Source organism: Anomaloglossus baeobatrachus, chromosome 8, assembly GCF_048569485.1.
Source record: "Anomaloglossus baeobatrachus isolate aAnoBae1 chromosome 8, aAnoBae1.hap1, whole genome shotgun sequence".
NCBI classification, from domain to species: domain Eukaryota; kingdom Metazoa; phylum Chordata; class Amphibia; order Anura; family Aromobatidae; genus Anomaloglossus; species Anomaloglossus baeobatrachus.
Genome location: NC_134360.1, coordinates 144,827,115 through 144,849,812, shown reverse-complemented (window position 1 = coordinate 144,849,812; position 22,698 = coordinate 144,827,115).

Below are 22,698 nucleotides of genomic sequence, written 5' to 3'. Positions count from 1 at the left end.
AAGGATAGACCTCTTTGTAGAAGATTTACCTGATCAGAGGAAAGATTTTTGGATGAAATATTCACTACAATTGAGACCGTCGTACCTGTGACCTGGTCAATTATCATGGACCTGGTTGAGTCGGCGACACTGTCCCCCCCGCCGGGGTTTCCTCTTTGTCCTCGGCGATTTCTTTGGCCTAAAAAAGCCGGTTTTGGTCTTCTTGTGTAAGGAAACTCCGAATCTGAGGCTGAGTTATCGCTGGATGAGAATTGGTAACGTCTTGGAAACCTGCGAACAGTTGTGTCGCGCCATCTACAGACTCTATTGTTTTTGTAATCTTCAGTGTCACGTAAAAAATTTTCACGTTTGACTCTCAGACTTTCGGTTTTATGTGCTAGTAAATCTTGCATGGTATCATCCTTGATCTTAGTAAATTCTTCCACAGAAGAAGTTGAAGTTAATTGCTGTTCAATTGCTGCGATTTCTTCACGTGTAGAGGAAATTGTTTGGCTGAGATAATCCAAGGTTAGTGTCATCAAATCAAAAGAACATTTATTCAGAATATGTTCAAAACGGTTACAATAATCTTGATTGTCGCTAAAGATGGTCGGCCGAACGCTAACCCGTAAACCTCTTGGTATTCTCTGTACCCGTAAGTATTCGGCAATCGTTGCACAGTGTAACTCTAGATTCTGAAGCTTTCGTGATTCCTTTTGGTAATCCCGAGATTTAAGATCCTGTGCCGGAATCTGGAGAAAGTCATTCTGTAACGTGATGCGACCCACAATGTCCGCTGTCTCATTGGCAGTATAGGAAAAAACCTCACTTGTCATGCTCAAAAAGTGGGTGCCCGCACTAAAGGAAAAATCACAATAATATGTGGAAGTGCGGCACTCCAACAAAATTAATGGTGCCTGGATAGGATCCAACCCCTATATCAATAAATCCAAAAATCCAGCACTCATATATGGTTTGAAAATTAGAAGAAATTCTTTATTGGAACAAACAGTTCTTTATTGGAACAAGCAGTTGTGTATAATATTTCGGTCAAACGACCTTCATCAGATTACACTGCGACAGAAAATAAAAGAAAAAATGCTATATATAAATATAACTATTAGCATGAATATATGCACATGCATTGATATATAATCTCTTTCTAAGACCCACAAACAAGCAAGACCTGAAGGCTGCGGCTGTAAAGGCCTGGCAAAGCATTAAGAAGGAGGAAACCCAGCGTTTGGTGATGTCCATGGGTTCCAGACTTAAGGCAGTGATTGCCTCCAAAGGATTCGCAACAAAATATTGAAAATAAAAATATTTTGTTTGGGTTTGGTTTATTTGTCCAATTACTTTTGACCTCCTAAAATGTGGAGTGTTTGTAAAGAAATGTGTACAATTCCTACAATTTCTATTAGATATTTTTGTTCAAACCTTCAAATTAAACGTTACAATCTGCACTTGAATTCTGTTGTAGAGGTTTCATTTCAAATCCAATGTGGTGGCATGCAGAGCCCAACTCGCGAAAATTGTGTCACTGTCCAAATATTTCTGGACCTAACTGTACATTATTGGTCATTGCACTAGATATTTATATTACCTGTTATACCGCTGCTAAATTGTATTGGGTTTTCTGTTCCTGTCCTATATTTATGTTTGAATATGTATTAAATGTATTTTTAAAAATGTAAATAAAATTAATATTTTAGTAAGAAAAAGACACCAATTCCTTTTTATGAACCGTCTATGGTTTTTAAAGGTACATTATATATTATGTCTGATTTCATAGGTCTTAGTTCCGTTGGAGGAACTAAATGTGGTGGCCTTAATGATGTTATGACGGCACGCAATGCAGGAACCACAGGGGTAACACCCACATTTTGTATGTCCTGTTTAAAAGGGTAGTACAACCTGTGAGACATGGTGACTATGCACCAATATATCACGGATGCTCCTGCCACGTCTCACTGTCATCAGGAGTCGAGAAGGCAGCTTGCTTTTAAGGCATGGCTCAGTTTGTAAAAGTGGCCAATGCCTACCAAGGATTCATTTAATATGGTCTCATTGGTTGCTGAAGGTCGAGATGAACCTGATCTTGGGTTCAGCTCCCCGCATCCTCTTGGGGTTTAATCTCAATAGGAGCTGGTCACTTGATGCTGATTTGTCACGTTTGTACGCCCCTTTGTTTGATCTGCCGCTCTAATCTCTAGCAGCAAATCTATTACACAGCTCGCCAGCTCTAGCCTCAAATGCCTCCCCACTTGAACAAATATGTTTAAAAAAAATGTCACCCTCTTTATGTCTCTTGCCCTGTATTTATAATAGTCTTTACATGTTTTTCCATCCTCTTGCACTGGTTTTTGATATCAAATAGTATATTTTATTTTATATTTCTAATGCGGTGCTTGTTAATGAGTCATTATTGACCTAGTAATAGGAAGTTATGTAGGTAAAATTAAAGACTTCTCAGTCTTCTGTTTTATTTTTATAATATGTGTTATATTTTGACATTTCCTCACAATTTCCCACTCTGCATAGTTTCTCTTATACTTTGACCTCATACTGTCTCCCAAACTGCCACCTCTCTACACTGTGCACCGTACTATTCTTTTCTCACACTTTGCCCACATACTGTCTCCACACACTGTCCACCTAAACAGACTCCCTTTAATCTATGCCCCACATTATGCCCTAATAGTAGCCCTGCAATGCTGCACACCTTCTCACTCCCCAACTCCATACTAGCTCCTCACATTTCCCCTACTGTGCAATTTTTACACTATATTCCCTCACACTTCTCTCCCTGTTCTATTTCCTCACATTCAACCCAGATAAAACTGACTTGAATCTTTGGATCCATTGGAGTGCTTACCTTAATGCCATTTTACCCTTCTGTTTTATAGGAGTTTCTTCTAATTCAGGGACGGGTGACCTGATCATGTTTATGTGCTTCATTTTTATCCCAGAAATGCCTGCGGTTAGAGCTAAAACTATATTTGTGTCTGAAAGATGTGAGTAGAATTGACAGCAGAGAGCAGACCTTTAAGTTGTCCACTGAGCTGGTTGTCAGTTTAAAGGGAACCAGCCATCAGGATTTTCTTCTATAAAGTAAAGCCAGTGTTATACTGGCCCTAGAATGCTGAATGCAAGCATAGCTTTTGTTCGAAGATTGGATGTTTTATTTACAAAATATGTGCAAGTAAAGTTCCAGCAATGCACCTCTGTAATGATCTGGTCACTGACGCCATGGACGATCACACAAATCCCATCAGCCAAAAAAGCACAAGAATAAATGGAACCTGAGTTGACCGCAATCCCCTATCTATCAGACAACACTAGAAGTAGCCGTGGAGCATTCCTAAACACCTCTAGATGCCTCATCACAGCCGGAGAAACTTACTACACCTCACAGATAGAAATGAGGAAACCTATCTTGCCTCAGATTAGTCCTCAAAGGAATTGCAAGCCCCCAACATATAAAGCCAATGTTACGGGGGGCTGTCTGATAGTAAAACCTAAAGGAATGTCAGACAGTCAGGGTCCACTGTGCAAAGACTCTGCTGCAGACTATGGCAGAGGATAAGGGGTATATAAGTGTGCCACTGTAAATAATGATCGCACAAGTGCAGAGTGCAATACCTCTGTTATACTCACAGAGGAATATAATTAGAAAATAAAGCAATTCCTCCCTTACTTGGAGGGTGTGTGGAATGGTCTCTGTTAAAGATCACAGAGACAAAAGCAGTTAGTGTGAAATGGCACCTACCTAGGTCCGTTCCTCTAGTGGTGCCAGGAGACGGACAGCAGCGTAAGCCGCACAAAGCTCCTACCTGCGTTCGCTCCACTAGTGTGCGAGGACACGAACCACTAGATATGGCACCTGCCTAGGTCCGCTCTTCTAGTGGTGCAAAAGAGATGGACAGCAGCGTAAGCCGCACAAAGCTCCTACCTGCGTTCACTCCACTAGTGTGCGAGGACACAAACCACTAGATATGGCACCTGCCTAGGTCCGCTCTTCTAGTGGTGCAAAAGAGACGGACAGCAGCATAAGCCGCACAAAGCTCCTACCTCTGTTCGCTCCCCTAGTGTGCGAGGATACGAACAACTGCCAGACGCAGTATAAGGAACGTTACCCTAGCGGCAACGTCCACCTACGAGTAGACTCACAAGGCCCAGCCAGACCATGTGCCTCAGGCACTTGCCTATGTCCGCTCCACTAAGAGGTAAGGATACGGACTGCAGCTGAAGCTGTAAGGTATAAGAACGCTACCCTGCCGGTAGCGCTCACCTAACATAGACAGAAAGATGCCTAGAGGAATGTGCACAGAGCGTCTACTCGCATGCATGAACCAAGAGGACTGAGCGCCGGGCGGCGTGCGTCAGGGTCTTATATAGACTCTGTGCCTCATCCAAGATGGAGGACACCAGAGCCAATCCGCTGCCAGAATGACAGCAATGACGTCACGCTGGCCTATCACTGAGCAAAGCGTCACAAGCACATGAACAGTGGCCAATCAGCTTAGAAGGTGTCAGAGACATGTGACCTTGTGTCAGCGATGATGTCACCCGCACATGTGCAATGGCTCCAAGATAGGACTTAGTCTCCAGCGCTTGCACATGTGCAGTAGCAAGAATTTCGGACATAATCTCCAGAGCTACAGCAACCGTAACAGTACCTCCCCCTCAAGGGCCCCCCTCCCGGCGATGCAGGTAATCGGTAACTAAGTCGGGAGCATGGACAGCCCCCTCAGGCTCCCAAGAGCGATGTTCCGGGCCATAGCCCTCCCAATCTATCAAGAAGAACCTGCGCCCTCTAACCATCTTAGAACCAACTATGTCTCGTACCTCATAGCTAGAGCGAGAGGAATCAGAGGCAGGAGAGTGCACCTCACGAGCGTGAAGTAAAATAGCCGGCTTTAGCAGTGAAACATGAAATTTGTCATGGATCCTAAGATGGACGGGTAACTTCAATTGGTAGACTACAGGATTTACCTGTCGAAGAACCTCATAAGGACCCAGGAAGCGAGGAGCAAATTTGACAGAGCTCACTCTAAGTTTCATGTGTTTTGCAGAGAGCCACACAAAATCCCCTGGAGAAAAGACAGGAGCCGGACAACGAAACCGATCGGACACCATCTTCATACGGTCCTTAGCTGCTTGGATCGACTCTTGAGTCCGATCCCAAACCTCTCTGGCATTAGTTGCCCAGTCGGCCACAAGAGGAGAAGGTGCAGCAGCGGGAAACGGTACCGGTACCCTAGGGTGTTGCCCATTATTGAGTACGAATGGTGTCTGCCCAGTGGCCTCAGCCAGCGAATTGTTAAGGGCAAATTCTGCCCAGGGTAGGAGGGAGGACCAGTTATCGTGGTTCTCAGCAACAAAGTGTCAAAGGTATATAATCATGGATTGATTGGTACGCTCAACCAAACCATTGGTCTCCGGATGGTACGCCGAAGAGAGATTCAACTCAATTTGCAGAAGGCTACAAAGATCTCGCCAGAAACGGGAAGTAAATTGCGGGCCTCTATCACAAATGATACGATCTGGCATCCCGTGAAGCCTAAAGACATGCTTGAGGAATAGTTTGGCTAGTACCCTGGAAGACGGGATTCTCGATAACGGTACGAGATGAACCATCCAGGAGAAATGGTCGTTATGACCCACACAAATCTATGTCCCTGTGAACATGGAAGATCACCCACAAAGTCCATGCCTACCACCTCCCATGGTCTATCTGGCACTAGTAAAGGATGCAAGAGCCCAGCCGGTCTCTGCCGTAATGGACGGTTGCGAGCACACGAGTAGCAGGAACCGACATACAGTCAGGGCCAGAAATATTTGGACAGTGACACAAGTTTTGTTATTTTAGCTGTTTACAAAAACATGTTCAGAAATACAATTATATATATAATATGGGCTGAAAGTGCACACTCCCAGCTGCAATATGAGAGTTTTCACATCCAAATCGGAGAAAGGGTTTAGGAATCATAGCTCTGTAATGCATAACCTCCTCTTTTTCAAGGGACCAAAAGTAATTGGACAAGGGACTCTAAGGGCTGCAATTAACTCTGAAAGCATCTCCCTCGTTAACCTGTAATCAATGAAGTAGTTAAAAGGTCTGGGGTTGATTACAGGTGTGTGGTTTTGCATTTGGAAGCTGTTGCTGTGACCAGACAACATGCGGTCTAAGGAACTCTCAATTGAGGTGAAGTAGAACATCCTGAGGCTGAAAAAAAAGAAAAAATCCATCAGAGAGATAGCAGACATGCTTGGAGTAGCAAAATCAACAGTCGGGTACATTCTGAGAAAAAAGGAATTGACTGGTGAGCTTGGGAACTCAAGAAGGCCTGGGCGTCCACGGATGACAACAGTGGTGGATGATCGCCGCATACTTTCTTTGGTGAAGAAGAACCCGTTCACAACATCAACTGAAGTCCAGAACACTCTCAGTGAAGTAGGTGTATCTGTCTCTAAGTCAACAGTAAAGAGAAGACTCCATGAAAGTAAATACAAAGGGTTCACATCTAGATGCAAACCATTCATCAATTCCAAAAATAGACAGGCCAGAGTTAAATTTGCTGAAAAACACCTCATGAAGCCAGCTCAGTTCTGGAAAAGTATTCTATGGACAGATGAGACAAAGATCAACCTGTACCAGAATGATGGGAAGAAAAAAGTTTGGAGAAGAAAGGGAACGGCACATGATCCAAGGCACACCACATCCTCTGTAAAACATGGTGGAGGCAACGTGATGGCATGGGCATGCATGGCTTTCAATGGCACTGGGTCACTTGTGTTTATTGATGACATAACAGCAGACAAGAGTAGCCGGATGAATTCTGAAGTGTACAGGGATATACTTTCAGCCCAGATTCAGCCAAATGCCGCAAAGTTGATCGGACGGCGCTTCATAGTACAGATGGACAATGACCCCAAGCATACAGCCAAAGCTACCCAGGAGTTCATGAGTGCAAAAAAGTGGAACATTCTGCAATGGCCAAGTCAATCACCAGATCTTAACCCAATTGTGCATGCATTTTACTTGCTCAAATCCAGACTTAAGACGGAAAGACCCACAAACAAGCAAGACCTGAAGGCTGCGGCTGTAAAGGCCTGGCAAAGCATTAAGAAGGAGGAAACCCAGCGTTTGGTGATGTCCATGGGTTCCAGACTTAAGGCAGTGATTGCCTCCAAAGGAATCGCAACAAAATATTGAAAATAAAAATATTTTGTTTGGGTTTGGTTTATTTGTCCAATTACTTTTAACCTCCTAAAATGTGGAGTGTTTGTAAAGAAATGTGTACAATTCCTACAATTTCTATCAGATATTTTTGTACAAACCTTCAAATAAACGTTACAATCTGCACTTGAATTCTGTTGTAGAGGTTTCATTTCAAATCCAATGTGGTGGCATGCAGAGCCTAACTCGCGAAAATTGTGTCACTGTCCAAATATTTCTGGACCTAACTGTATCTCTTGACATGGCTGGCTAAGTATGGCCACCAATACCACCTCTCCAGTAACTCTCGTGTCCGCCTAATACCAAAATGCCCACCCACCTTTGAGGTGTGGGCCCACGACAGTATATCATTCTGTCGATCAGGCGGCACAAAGGTCTTGCCCGGTGGGATTTGGTCTAACGTCACAGGGGAGAGCGTATGAAAAACCGTGGAGGGAAGGATAAGACTAGGTTCGTCAATCTCTTCCTGGGTAGAAACCATAGAGCGAGACAGGGCGTCTGCCTTGTTATTCTTACTCCCAGACAGATAGTTAATGGAGAAGTGAAAGCGGGAGAAAAACAAAGACCAGCGGGCTTGGCGAGGATTCAGACGCTGAGCGGTTTTTAAGTACGTCAGATTCTTATGGTCTGTATAGACCTGGAAAGGATGTTTCGCTCCTTCCAGCAAGTGACGCCACTCCTCCAAGGCTAATCTCAGGGCGAGCAGTTCCCTATCCCCAATGGTATAGTTTCTCTCTGCCGGTGAAAAGCTTTTAGCAAAGAAGAAACACGGCCTTTTTCTACCTGCACCGTTCTTTTGATACAAGACCACACCAGCACCCACTGAAGAGGCATCAACCTCCAAGAGGAAGGGCTTGTTCTCATCGGGTCTTTGAAGAACGGGAGCAGTTGAAAAGTGTCTTTTTACTGCCTCAAAAGCCTGAGATGTCTCAGTAGACCAGACTTTTGGATTAGCACCTTTCTTAGTCAAGGCCACCAAAGGGGCCACCAAAGTAGAGAAATGGGGTATGAACTGCCTGTAATAATTTATGAATCCTAAGAAGCGTTGCACCGCCTTCAAGGCATGAGGTTCGGACCATTCCAGGACAGCAGAGAGCTTCGCAGGATCCATAGCCAGACCCTCTTGTGAGATAATGTAGCCCAAAAAAGGCAAGGATGACTGCTCGAATACACATTTTTCGAGTTTAGCTAACAATGAGTGCTCCCTTAAACGGGAAAGGACACGAATGACATCCTGACGATGAGTCTCCAGATCAGGAGAAAAAATCAGGATGTCGTCCAGATATACCACGACGGAGGATAACAGTAAATCCCTGAACACATTGTTTACGAAGTCCTGAAATACTGTGGGTGCATTACATAACCCAAAAGGCATGACGAGGTATTCATAGTGACCGTCTCGGGTGTTAAAAGCGGTCTTCCATTCGTCAACTTCTCGAATTCGTACCAAGTTATACGCACCCCGCAGATCCAACTTCGTAAAAACCTGAGCTCCCCTCAGTCTGTCAAAGAGCTCCGAAATTAAAGGTAACGGGTATTTGTTCTTTATTGTGATTGCGTTGAGACCCCTGTAATCTATGCAGGGACGCAAATCACCCTCTTTCTTCCGAACAAAGAAAAACCCAGCTCCCGCGGGAGAGACAGACTTCCGAATGAACCCCTTCTCTAAACTCTCTCTTATATAGGTCGACATGGCCTCTGACTCAGGTATTGACAGGGGGTAAACCCTGCCCTTAGGTGGAACCAAACCTGGGATAAGGTCTATGGCACAGTCATACGGCCTATGGGGTGGAAGAACCTCAGCACTCTGTATGGAGAACACGTCAGCGAAATCCAAATAGGGTGTAGGTATGGGAGAGAGATCAGTTGATGCAACCGCAACGACCTTAGATGGTAAGGGAAGACATCGGGACTGACATTTCGAACCCCAACTAATAATGCTGTCGGACTCCCAGTCAATGTGAGGAGCATGAGTCCGAAGCCATGGGAGACCCAGAAGGACGTCGTCTATACCCTCAGGCAAAACAAGAAAAGAAATCTCCTCTATGTGACCCTGAGACAGGGAAAGGCGCAAGGGAACTGTCCTCAATGTAATGGAGTCAGACAACATAGTCCCATTAACAACACGGACAGGAATAGGCGCCTCTAACATGATAGAGGGAATATTGTGTCTCTTTACAAATCCTGAGGACACAAAAGTCCCGTCAGCTCCGGAATCCACAAAAGCCATAATAGGCCATGTATTCTCAGAGAATGAGAGCTGACCTGGGATACTACACTTAGAGGGTGCAGAAGACATCTCTAGTAACCCCCCTCTAATGGTTACTAGACCTGGGAGTTTCCCTGACAACTAGAACACTTGTTGGCATAGTGCCCAGCCTGACGACATACGTAACATATAGGAGGACCAGACGTGCGTAGTCTGGAGGACGTATGACCTAACTTTATAGGAGTGGGAGATGTTTCAGATGCTGAGGAAGATGGTAGTAGACCCTCAACAACTGGAATAGCCCGATGCTTTGGGCGTGAGGAAGAGACCTCGTGTCTACGTTCCCTATGGTGTACGTCGATCCTCGTTGCTACTGTGATCAAGTCCTCCAGAGAAGCAGGGACCTCACGAGTAGCAAGGGCATCCTTGACATAGCCTGCCAACCCTCTCCAGAAGATAGGAATCAACACCTTCTCTGGCCAATCTAGTTCTGCCACCAGAGTTCTAAAAGCAATGGCATAAGAACTAGTGGATAACGTACCCTGAGATAGATCTAAGAGTCCCAGGGCCGCATCATGGGTAACCTGCGGACCCATGAATACCGCTTTAAGAGCATCAAGAAAGTCTTGATGTCTCAGAGTAACCACATCAGATCGCTCCCATAAGGGAGTCGCCCATTCTACGGCTTTGTCCTGAAGTAAGGAGATGATAAAGCCTACTCTGGACCTCTCCGTAGAGAAGCGAGAAGAGTTGACCTCTAGGTGTATCTGACACTGACTAATGAAACCACGACATGATCTGGCATCGCCAGAATATCTGTTTGGCAGAGCAAGTCGAGGATCATGTGCAGATGTCACCATGGTCTGAGGTTTATCCTCTATACTCTTGAGCCGCGACTCAAGTACTTGTATGTAACGGTGTAACTGCTGATATTCTGCCATAACTGCCAGACCCTTGGCTCAGTCCTAATGTTACAGGGGGCTGTCTGATAATAAAACCTAAAGGAATGTGAGACAGTCAGGGTCCACCGTGCAAAGACTCTGCTGCAGACTATGGCAGAGGATAAGGGGTATATAAGTGTGCCACTGTAAATAATGATAGCATAAGTGCAGAGTGCAATACCTCTGCTATACTCAAAGAGCAATATAATTAGAAAATAAAGCAATTCCTCCCTTACTTGGAGGGTGTGTGGAATGGTCTCTTTTAAAGATCACAGAGACAAAAGCAGTGAGTGTGAAATGGCACCTACCTAGGTCCGTTCCTCTAGTGGTGCCAGGAGACGGACAGCAGCGTAAGCCGCATAAAGCTCCTACCTGCGTTCGCTCCACTAGTGTGCGAGGACATGAACCACTAGATATGGCACCTGCCTAGGTCCGCTCTCCTAGTGGTGCAAAAGAGACGGACAGCAGCATAAGCCGCACAAAGCTCCTACCTCTGTTCGCTCCCCTAGTGTGCGAGGATACGAACAACTGCCAGATGCAGTATAAGGAACGTTACCCTAGCGGCAACGTCCACCTACAAGTAGAATCACAAGGCCCAGCCGGACCATGTGCCTCAGGCACCTGCCTATGTTTGCTCCACTAAGAGGTAAGGATACGGACTGCAGCCGAAGCTGTAAGGTATAAGAATGCTACCCTGCCGGTAGCGCTCACCTAACATAGACAGAGAGATGCCTAGAGGAACGTGCACAGAGCGTCTACTCGCATGCATGAACCAAGAGGACTGAGCGCTGGGCGGTGTGCATCAGGGTCTTATATAGACTCTGTGCCTCATCCAAGATGGAGGACACCAGAGCCAATCCGCTGCCAGAATGACAGCAATGACGTCACGCTGGCCTATCACCGAGCAAAGCGTCACAAGCACATGACCAGCGAACAATCGGCATAGAAGGTGTCAGAGACATGTGACCACGTGTCACAAGCACATGACCAGTGGCCAATCAGCTTAGAAGGTGTCAGAGACATGTGACCTCGTGTCAGCGATGATGTCACCCTCACATGTGCAATGGCTCCAAGATAGGACTTAGTCTCCAGCGCTTGCACATGTGCAGTAGCAAGAAATCCGGACATAGTCTCCAGAGCCACCGCAACCGTAACAGCCAAAGATGATGTAAGAAAACACAATACACAGATAGAAAATATAGATTAGCAAAGGTGAGACCCGACTTCCTAGATAGAACAGGGCAGGACAGATAACTGATTGCGGCCAGCAAAAAATCCTGTAAAAAAATACCAATCTCCTGATAATAAAAAATACTAAGATTACACGGACTCTCCCCTACTATATCAGGTACTCTTGTAAATAATGGAAGAAACAAAATACCAAAAAAAACACAAGAAATACAAAAGTGCAAGTAATCAAATAGAACAGGGAGAGTCTCCCTTTTCTTGCAGAGGAGCCTGCAGAGGGGGAACCCCCATGCTCATCAAAACAGATAGACAATTCCTTTAATGCAAGAAAACAGACTTTAATCAAAATGAAAAGAAACATAACCACCCTTAGGTGTGGATCAGGCAATAAAGCAAAGAACGTGCAACTTATCTAGAATAGTACAGGCACAGGATAAATGGAAGGACAAACTCCAAGCCAATTCAGAGACTGAGGAAAAACATCTATCACCGGCCCCAGCCAGCAGAAACTGCTCTACTATATAGCCCAGGCTGATCTGCAATTGGGCCTCCCAAATTCCTATTAACTCCTACACCTGTTGAGTTACAGTCAGCTTCACCCCCAGTCCTGACCACCAGAGGGAGCTCCAAACCATCACCCCCTCGGATGACATTCACAGCACACTGCTATTTCATTAAGAGACGAGACAGGGGCGGGAATATGTGGGTCAGGTCTTGCTATCTATTCCCACCCATGTCTTCCTGCACCGGAATTAACGTCTATGATGGTGACAAGGGAAGGAAGGTCAGGCAGGCACACAGGGGCAGGAATAGATAGCAAGACCTGACCCACATATTCCCACCCCTGTTGGACGTGTCAATCAAATAAAAGTGCATTGCTGGAATTTTACTTGCACATATTTCTGAAATAAAACATTCAATCTCTGAACAAAAGGTATGCTTAGGTTCAGCATCCTAGCACCAGTATAGCACTGGCCTTACTTTATATATGACAATCCTGCTGGCTGGTTCCTTTTAACAATTGGTATGAAGAAGGTCCAAATTTCACTCCTAGTGAACAGCAAAACATAACCCTTTGATAGATAGATGGTTCATGCAGCTGCTTTTGAATACCCTATTAAATCGATGGCTGGACCATATATGACAAGCTTTTCTCCCCCCCATTCACCTTTTGTGTCTCCCCTATTTCCTCATAGACTGTAAGCTTACGAGCAGGGCCCTCACTCCTCCTGGTATCTTAATTTTGTTATTTTGTATTGTCTCATATTGTCTGTACATGTCCCCTCTTAATTGTGAAGCGCTCCGGAATATGTTGGCGCTATAGAAATAAAACGTATTATTATTATTATTATTATTATAGATACCTTAGACATCCTCAACAAGCGAGATGCTAATCGCACTTCATGGTATCGACGTGATGGTATCCCCTTGCTGACTGCATTCGGGCACATGCTTCTCCCCTCCACCTCACTCATTCTGCCGCTTCCAAGATGCCCCCATTTTCATGAGGTGCGTGTCTCCTAATAAATGTAGCACATTGTACTCTATTGGACTTCTGCATACGTCCAGTCATTGTGGATGTGACCAAAGTTATGTAGAGCTCTGTGCGCGCATCTGCATTATGGACAGACAAAATGTCAGTTGGAAGAACAGAAGAAGCTAGCACTGTTGGCTCATGTAGCAAGTCGTTCTCAGGTTCACATTGATGTACATTAATAAGTGGTGAGAGAGCTTTTTAATAAAATATATTTTCTTATACTGGATTTGGCAACCCAATGCCACTATTAGTACGCATGCTTTAGGGGATATAAAGAAAAATATAGTTTAAATTATTAGAAGAAAAACAAGTGACATAATTCAGCGATGTTATCATAACAATGATGGAAATGCACTTACTGTACAGGGGACATTTAATTATTTCCTTAGACACCTGTTAATATCTGTTCATTGAATTGCTGCCAGAACTTGTTTACCAAGACTATAACACCAATTAGCAGTCTTGAAGTTTTCATGTTCCTTGAAGTAACAGATGTTCACTGTTTGAAACCCACAGGCTCCTGCTGTGCTCCTTGTAACAAGGTAGTGATGAAACAATATAAAAACTCAGCTTATGTCAAATTTATTTTAAAAACATAAAGATATTGGTTGGCGATACTTTTATTCCTTTTCCATTTTTGTTGTAGCTATAAGCTATGGCTGTAGCTAAAATTAACCGCTGTACTTTATACAGGACAAAAAAGTACAATAGATTTAAGAGGTAAAAAATAATAATAATCATGGGATGAAATTGAAATACAGTACAGATCAAAAGTTTGGACACACCTTCTCATTCAAAGAGTTTTCTTTATTTTTATGACTCTGAAAATTGTAGATTAACATTGAAGGCATCAAAACTATGAATTAAAACATGTGGAATGAAATACTTAACAAAAAAGTGTGAAACAACTGAAAATATGTCTTATATTCTAGGTTCTTCAAAGTAGCCACCTTTTCCTTTAATTACTGCTTTGCACACTCTTGGCATTCTCTTGATCAGCTTCAAGAGGTAGTCACCGGAAATGGTTTTCACTTCACAGATGTGCCCTGTCAGGTTTAATAAGTGGGATTTCTTGCCTTAAAAATGGGGTTGGGACCATCAGTTGTGTTATGCAGAAGTCTGGTGGATACACAGCTGATAGTCCTACTGAATAGACTGTTAGAATTTGTATTATCACAAGAAAAAAAGCAGCTAAGTAAAGAAAAACGAGTGGCCATCATTACTTTAAGAAATTAAGGTCATTCAGTCTGAAAAATTGGGAAAACTTTGAAAGTGTCCCCAAGTGCAGTGGCAAAAACATCAAACGCTACAAAGAAACAGGCTCACATGAGTGCCGCCCCAGGAAAGGAAGACAAAGAGTCACCTCTTCTGCGGAGGATAATTTTATCCGAGTCAACAGCCTCAGAAATCGCAGGTTAAGAGCAGCACAGATTATAGACCAGGTCAATGCCACACAGAGTTCTAGCAGCAGACACATCTCTGTTAAGAGGAGACTTTGTTCAGCAGAGCTTCATGGTAAAATAGTTGCTAGGAAACTTCTGCTAAGGACAGGCAACAAGCAGAAGAGAGTTGTTTGGGCTACAGAGCACAAGGAATGGACATTAGATCAGTGGAAATCTGTGCTTGAGTCTGATGAGTCCAAATTTGAGATCTTTGGATCCAACCACCCTGTCTTTGTGTGACGCAGAAAAGGTGAACGGATGGACTCTACATGCCTGGTTCCCACCATGAAGCATGGAGGAGGAGGTGTGATGGTGTGGGTGTGTTTTGCTGGTGATATTGTGGGGATTTATTCAAAATTGAATGCATACTGAACCAGCATGGCTACCACAGCATCTTGCAGCGGCATGCTATTCCATCCGGTTTGCGTTTAGTTGGACCATCATTTATTTTTCAACAGGACAATTACCCCATACACACCTCCAGGCTGTGTAAGGGCTATTTGAGTAAGAAGGAGAGTGATGGGGTGCTACACCAGATATGAACACAATCGAGATGGTTTGGGGTGAGCTCGACCGCAGAGTTAAGGCAAAAGGGCCAACAAGTGCTAAGCATCTCTGGGAACACCTTCAAGACTGTTGGAAGACCATTTACGGTGACTACCTCTTGAAGCTGATAAAGAGAATGCCAAGAGTGTGCAAAGCAGTAATCAAAGAAAAAGGTGGCTGCTTTGAAGAACCTAGAATATAACACATATTTTCAGTTGTTTCACACTATTTTGTTAAGTATTTCATTCCACATGTGTTAATTCATAGTTTTGATGCCTTCAATGTGAATCTACAATTTTCATTGTCATGAAAATAAAGAAAACTCTTTGAATGGGAAGGTGTGTCCAAACTTTTGGTCGGTACTGTATATTATACAGTAGCAGCAATTTTATTAAAACTAATAATAAGTGAATAGGTTACCATTAACAATTGCACAATAGTTCTATATAGAAATAGCTGTATGTGAGCATCGTGTGTGTTTATGTGCATGTACAGTTAGGTCCAGAAATATTTGGACAGTGACACAATTTTCGCGAGTTGGGCTCTGCATGCCACCACATTGGATTTGAAATGAAATCTCTACAACAGAATTCAAGTGCAGATTGTAACGTTTAATTTGAAGGTTTGAACAAAAATATCTGATAGAAATTGTAGGAATTGTACACATTTCTTTACAAACACTCCACATTTTAGGAGGTCAAAAGTAATTGGACAAATAAACCAAACCCAAACAAAATATTTTTATTTTCAATATTTTGTTGCAAATCCTTTGGAGGCAATCACTGCCTTAAGTCTGGAACCCATGGACATCACCAAACGCTGGGTTTCCTCCTTCTTAATGCTTTGCCAGGCCTTTACAGCCGCAGCCTTCAGGTCTTGCTTGTTTGTGGGTCTTTTCGTCTTAAGTCTGGATTTGAGCAAGTGAAATGCATGCTCAATTGGGTTAAGATCTGGTGATTGACTTGGTGACTTGGCCATTGCAGAATGTTCCACTTTTTTGCACTCATGAACTCCTGAGTAGCTTTGGCTGTATGCTTGTGGTCATTGTCCATCTGTACTATGAAGCGCCGTCCGATCAACTTTGCGGCATTTGGCTGAATCTGGGCTGAAAGTATATCCCGGTACACTTCAGAATTCATCCGGCTACTCTTGTCTGCTGTTATGTCATCAATAAACACAAGTGACCCAGTGCCATTGAAAGCCATGCATGCCCATGCCATCACGTTGCCTCCACCATGTTTTACAGAGGATGTGGTGTGCCTTTGATCATGTGCCGTTCTCTTTCTTCTCCAAACTTTTTTCTTCCCATCATTCTGGTACAGGTTGATCTTTGTCTCATCTGTCCATAGAATACTTTTCCAGAACTGAGCTGGCTTCATGAGGTGTTTTTCAGCAAATTTAACTCTGGCCTGTCTATTTTTGGAATTGATGAATGGTTTGCATCTAGATGTGAACCCTTTGTATTTAATTTCATGGAGTCTTCTCTTTACTGTTGACTTAGAGACAGATACACCTACTTCACTGAGAGTGTTCTGGACTTCAGTTGATGTTGTGAACGGGTTCTTCTTCACCAAAGAAAGTATGCGGCGATCATCCACCACTGTTGTCATCCATGGACGCCCAGGCCTTTTTGAGTTCCCAAGCTCACCAGTCAATTCCTTTTTTCTCAGAATGTACCCGACTGTTGATTTTGCTACTCCAAGCATGTCTGCTATCTCTCTGATGGATTTTTTTCTTTTTTTTCAGCCTCAGGATGTTCTGCTTCACCTCAATTGAGAGTTCCTTAGACCGCATGTTGTCTGGTCACAGCAACAGCTTCCAAATGCAAAACCACACACCTGTAATCAACCCCAGACCTTTTAACTACTTCATTGATTACAGGTTAACGAGGGAGACGCCTTCAGAGTTAATTGCAGCTTTTAGAGTCCCTTGTCCAATTACTTTTGGTCCCTTGAAAAAGAGGAGGCTATGCATTACAGAGCTATGATTCCTAAACCCTTTCTCCGATTTGGATGTGAAAACTCTCATATTGCAGCTGGGAGTGTGCACTTTCAGCCCATATTATATATATAATTGTATTTCTGAACATGTTTTTGTAAACAGCTAAAATAACAAAACTTGTGTCACTGTCCAAATATTTCTGGACCTAACTCTATCTGGTCTAATATTTGTCATAATTATTTCTGACTGTATCTATCTATCTATCTATCTATTTTTATATATATATATATATATATATATATATATATATATATATATATTATATATATATCAGTACAGACACCAAACGTTTGGACACACCTCCTCACTCAAAGAGTTTTCTTTATTTTCATGACTAAAAATTGGAGATTCACATTGAAGGCATCAAAACTATGAATTAAAACGTGTGGAATGAAATACTTAAAGTGTGAAACAACTGAAAATATGTCTTATATTCTAGGTTCTTCAAAGTAGCCACCATTTGCTTTTTATTACTACTTTGCACACTTTTGGCATTCTCTTGATGAGCTTCAAGAGGTAGTCATCGGAAATGGTATTCCAACAGTCTTGAAGGAGTTCCCAGAGTTTCTTAGTACTTGTTGGCCCTTTTGCCTTCACTCTGCTGTCCAGCTCACCCCAAACCATCTCGATTGGGTTCAGGTCTGGTGACTGGGGAGACCAGGTCATCTGGCGTAGCACCCCATCACTCTCCTTCTTACTCAAATAGCCCTTACACAGCCTATAAATTATGATGCAACTAAACGCAAACCGGATGGATTAGCATGCCGCTGCAAGATGCTGTGGTAGCCATGCTGGTTCAGTATGCCTTCAATTTTGAATAAATCCCCAACAGTGTCACTAGCAAAGCGCCCCCACACTGTCACACCTCCTCATCCATGCTTCACGGTGGGAACCAGGCATGTAGAGTCCATCCGTTCACCTTTTCTACAAAGACACGGTGGTTGGATCCAAAGATCTCAAATTTGGACTCATCAGACCAAAGCACAGAGTTCCACTGGTCTAATGTTCATTTCTTTTTTTTTTAGCCCAAACATGTCTCCTCTGCTTGTTGTCTGTTCTTAGCAGTGGTTTCCTAGCAGGTATTTTATCATGAAGGCCTGCTGCACAAAGTCTCCTCTTAATAGTTGTTCTAGAGATGAGAAGGTGCGTCTAAACATTTGGTCTGTACTGTATATGTATATATATATATATATATATATATATATTTATTTGCATAAAGAGAGAGAGAGATACAGTCTATATATATAACATATGAGGCCAGGTGACACCCAGGCAGCCATCTGCAAAGCCACCATTTTGAATTCAACTTTACTCTTTTTTTATCAGGGTGTATCTATACTTATGGCTCACCCAGGAAGTGAATCCACAAAACGTGCATCAGGTCCATCAGGCCCACTTTACATGCAGCGACATCGCTAGCGATATCGCTGCCGATCGCACCCGCCCTCGTCAGTTGTGTGTCACGGGCGACATCACTGCCCGTGGCGCACAACATCGCTAACACCCGTCACACATACTTACCTGTCTAGCGACATCGCTGTGGACAGCGAACCGCCTTCTTTCTAAGGGGGCGGTTAGTGCGGCCTCACAGCGGAGTCACTAAGCGGCCACCCAATAGAAGCGGAGGGGCAGAGATGAGCGTCTGTAACATCCCGTCTACCTCCTTCCGTGTGTCCATGTCGTAAGTACGTGTGTGCGCATTTCAACACGGAACACATGTCCGTTTTTTGCCGGCAACACGCAGGCACGGACCCGCTTTAGTCTATGGGTCCGTGCCTGCACGGACCGCACACGGAGTATGTCCGTGTTCAGCACGTATCGTCCGTGTCCGTATTTCATCACAAAATTTGAAACACTTGTTACCGATCTATCAGGTCAATTGATGGCCATTAATTCTGGTGCCAAACATACATTTCCTGTCTCATTTTCACGCCAGACAGCAGCTGGGCACCTGTCCTCTCACTGCAGGGGAACTTTGAGCACAGAGAACAACACAGTTACTGAGCATGGCGCCCAGAATCGATACAGAGAGGCTGATTGGAGAAGTGGAGAGGCATCCAGAGCTGTGGGACACACGTGTTGATGGCTACCATGACAGGTTAATGGTGGAACGAGCATGGATGGCTGTGGCAGAGATAGTCTACCCTAGGAATGGATGGGCTCAATGTACCCCTGGAAGGAAAAATAGATATGGTGAGTACAGATATTTGCATTGCTTCTGTCTTTACCTACATGTGCACATTCTGTAGGCAGAGTATAAACATATTTGTATAGTTTGTTTGGCATGTATTAATGGGCCTGACTCATTTTGAGATACACTGGAGACTCACAAACAGGAGAGTGTAGTTTTCTGTCCTTTTGAAGTATTCATTGCAGTTTACTAGTAATGTCAGCATGTGTATATGTGGCCTGCAAAGTATTTTATGCATGTACAAATGGCATTTCAGGGTGGGGAAGCCACTATTAAACATGTTTGGGGGTTTTTTTGGTTAACATTTCTGTGCTTTTTCTATTGCAAATGTGCTGTGATTTGTCTATATTTTTGGATTTGCATTTCTATATTTGGTTTATTAAGCAAGTTCCTTGGTGTCACCATGTCTGGAATGGTAACAGTAATGTGTAGTGTGTAATGGTAAATATATGTGGAACATATGGCACTTCATGGGTTTGTAGTATTTTTTTTGGCTTTCTGTAGGTTTATATGTTTTGAACAATTATAAGGAGATGAATGATTAATAAGTGGTTGAAGATGTTTACTGGTGAACTTGTTTTCTTTGTCATGCTTATAGTGTAATTAGGTCACTATATGAGTGTAATGGGTTGGTGTTGTCATACACATGGATGTGTGTTCCTATTTCATACAATTGATGCAATCCAAGACTAATGTCTAATTTTTTAACATCTACAATTGTTTGAATTAGTGACCTTATTTTACATTTTTTAATGTTTTTTAACAGTGGATCTTGTCAAACGGCGATGGCGCTCAGCCCGTGACCAGTTCCGCAGAGAGTATAACCCTGTGGCCACCACAGCTGCCGCTGCAAAGAAGAAAAAATATGTCAAATATGAAAAACTGAGCTTCCTTATGCCCATTATGGAAGTACCAAAGTAAGTTTCAAGCATTACATCACATGGTGGCTTTATTTAAAAGGCACACAGTAATTTTTTTTTTTTTTGCATCAAAGTACAGAGGATAACCTGGAAGATAGTGAGGAAGCCCAGTCAGCAGTATTAACAGCGACCTCTGCTTCTGAGATGGAGCCTACCTCATATCAACCTCCACCAATCCCCAACACCAGCCAGCCAGACGCAGAAGAAATGTCCTCTGATTTGGGTTTGGGTACAAGTCTATCCACTAATGTAATTGCAGGCCAGTCTACAGGGCAACAAAGTGGCCCTTCACCAGTTCTTGCAGAGAGTAGTCCACAGCAACATGCAGGCACACAGCCAAGAATATCAACTAATACCATGCGCACAGTAGCACAATCTATCCGTGGTCGCCGACATAGGCGTTATGAAGATTTACGTTCCTTGCCAGATATCCTTGATACCAGAATTATACACATGATGAATTCACTGATACCAGAGAGTGATGGAGAGAGATTTTGCCGCTCCCTTTCTCCCTCTCTTGCATTGGTTGCACCTGATAGGCAGGACAGATTTAAGGCGTCCTTAATAACACTAATACCTGCTACCCAACGTGAGCCAGAACCCATTTATTGTTTTGAAGTGATAGAACAATGGAGAGCCAATCCACGTGGCCCACACACAAACACAACTCAACAAACTGTGGAAACCCAAACAGAAGAACATTTCTCTAATTTTCAACTTAATCCTGTAGTGCAACAAACACATATACAGTGTCCATCTTCTTCTATGGTAAATGATGTACAAATTAGGCCAACATTTGTCCCACAACAAACAAGTACATTAATGACACAAAGGCCATCTCAACAGCCAACATTTGTCCCACAAGTACCCCAACAAACACCAATTCCAACCTCTTTAACTATCCTAGTATTGTTAGTAATGTTCATAGACTACCTCAAATGTTTCAACAACCAACAGCCTACCATGTTCCTAATAATCCACAACAACAGTACTTTCAACAACAGACTTACCCAACTAACTGTTTGCGTGACATTATTGCATAATAAAGGATGGTGTTTTGTATGGGCTAAAGTCCCTGACAAAATTGTATATTAAAAAAAGTACAGGGTGTTTTGCAAAAGAGAACATACATACATAGGTAAAATAATAATTTTGGACTAACTTTTTCATAACAAATTAGCCATAATTTTATTAGTCATGTACATTCAGTAGTACTGTTTTTAGAATAAAAAAAATTCCTGATGTCATAACAATATTGTTATATCACAATGACTTATGGGGACCACAAACACAACCAACCAACCAAAAAAACCACAAATTATACCTATGTACTGTCATTTTCTCTTTTGTATTACATATGTGTTTGTGCTTATGTAACCAAGTGTTAACAAACTTTTTTAATGTCAAAATTATACATGACTATGGCTATTTAAACTAAAAAAATCTTTAAACTGATTCCTCACTTGCAGACCAGAAGTGGACACAGTGGTTCTGACACTACCATTCTCTACAAATTGTGCATTTAAAGCAGGCAACTCCTCAATATCTTTGTCATTGCTTTCATGTAATTTACAGTAATTATGTAACACTACTGTAGCTTTAATGACAGCCTTGACGGTGGTTGGTTGGAGTTGGATGGTGGTTTGATAAATGCGCCATCTTGAGGCCAAAATGCCAAAGGAACGTTCTACATAGCAACGTGCTCTTGCCAATTTGCTATTAAATAGGGCTTTTGATCTGTCCAGCCCCCTTCTGGGATATGGACGCATCAAATGCCTTGACAATGCAAACCCCTGATCTGCAACCATTACAAAAGGGACAATTGGGCCATTAGTACCAGGCAATGGTCTTGGTGCAGGCAAACTTAAACTATCAGACATTAATCGTTTTGCTAAACGTGAGCTTCTGAAAATGCGTGCATCTGAGGCACTGCCATAGGCCCCAACATCCGCAAATAAGAAGCAGTAGTTTGTATCTACCATGGCCAAAATAACTACAGAAAAAAACTTATGATAATTAAAATATCTTGATGCAGAGTTCGGTGGTTTCTTCACATTAATGTGTTTTCCATCAATGGCACCAATACAATTAGGAAAAGCTGTTTTCTCCAAAAATTCATCTGCAATGTGCATCCATTCCTGTGTTGAAGGCAGCTGCATGACATGATGCCTAAGGGTCTCCCAAAGCACAGTGCAGGTATGCAGGATAATCTTGCCAATTGTGGACCTTCCCAATAAGAATTCGAAATGCAGACTGCTGATGGATTGGCCAGTTGCTAGGTAGCTGAAATAGAATAATACCATGACATTACTTTGACTATTCATGTAATTTATATTTCACACCAAATATTTGTAACATCCAATGACTGGCGAGATACTGTGTATGTTTTTTTATAATTTCTTTGGTTGGGAAAAGCATATGTGATCTTTACTTTCCATATTGGAAAAATATCTAATTCTGAGTTTAATAAACAAGTTTGTCTGAGTTAAGCCTCTTGTTTC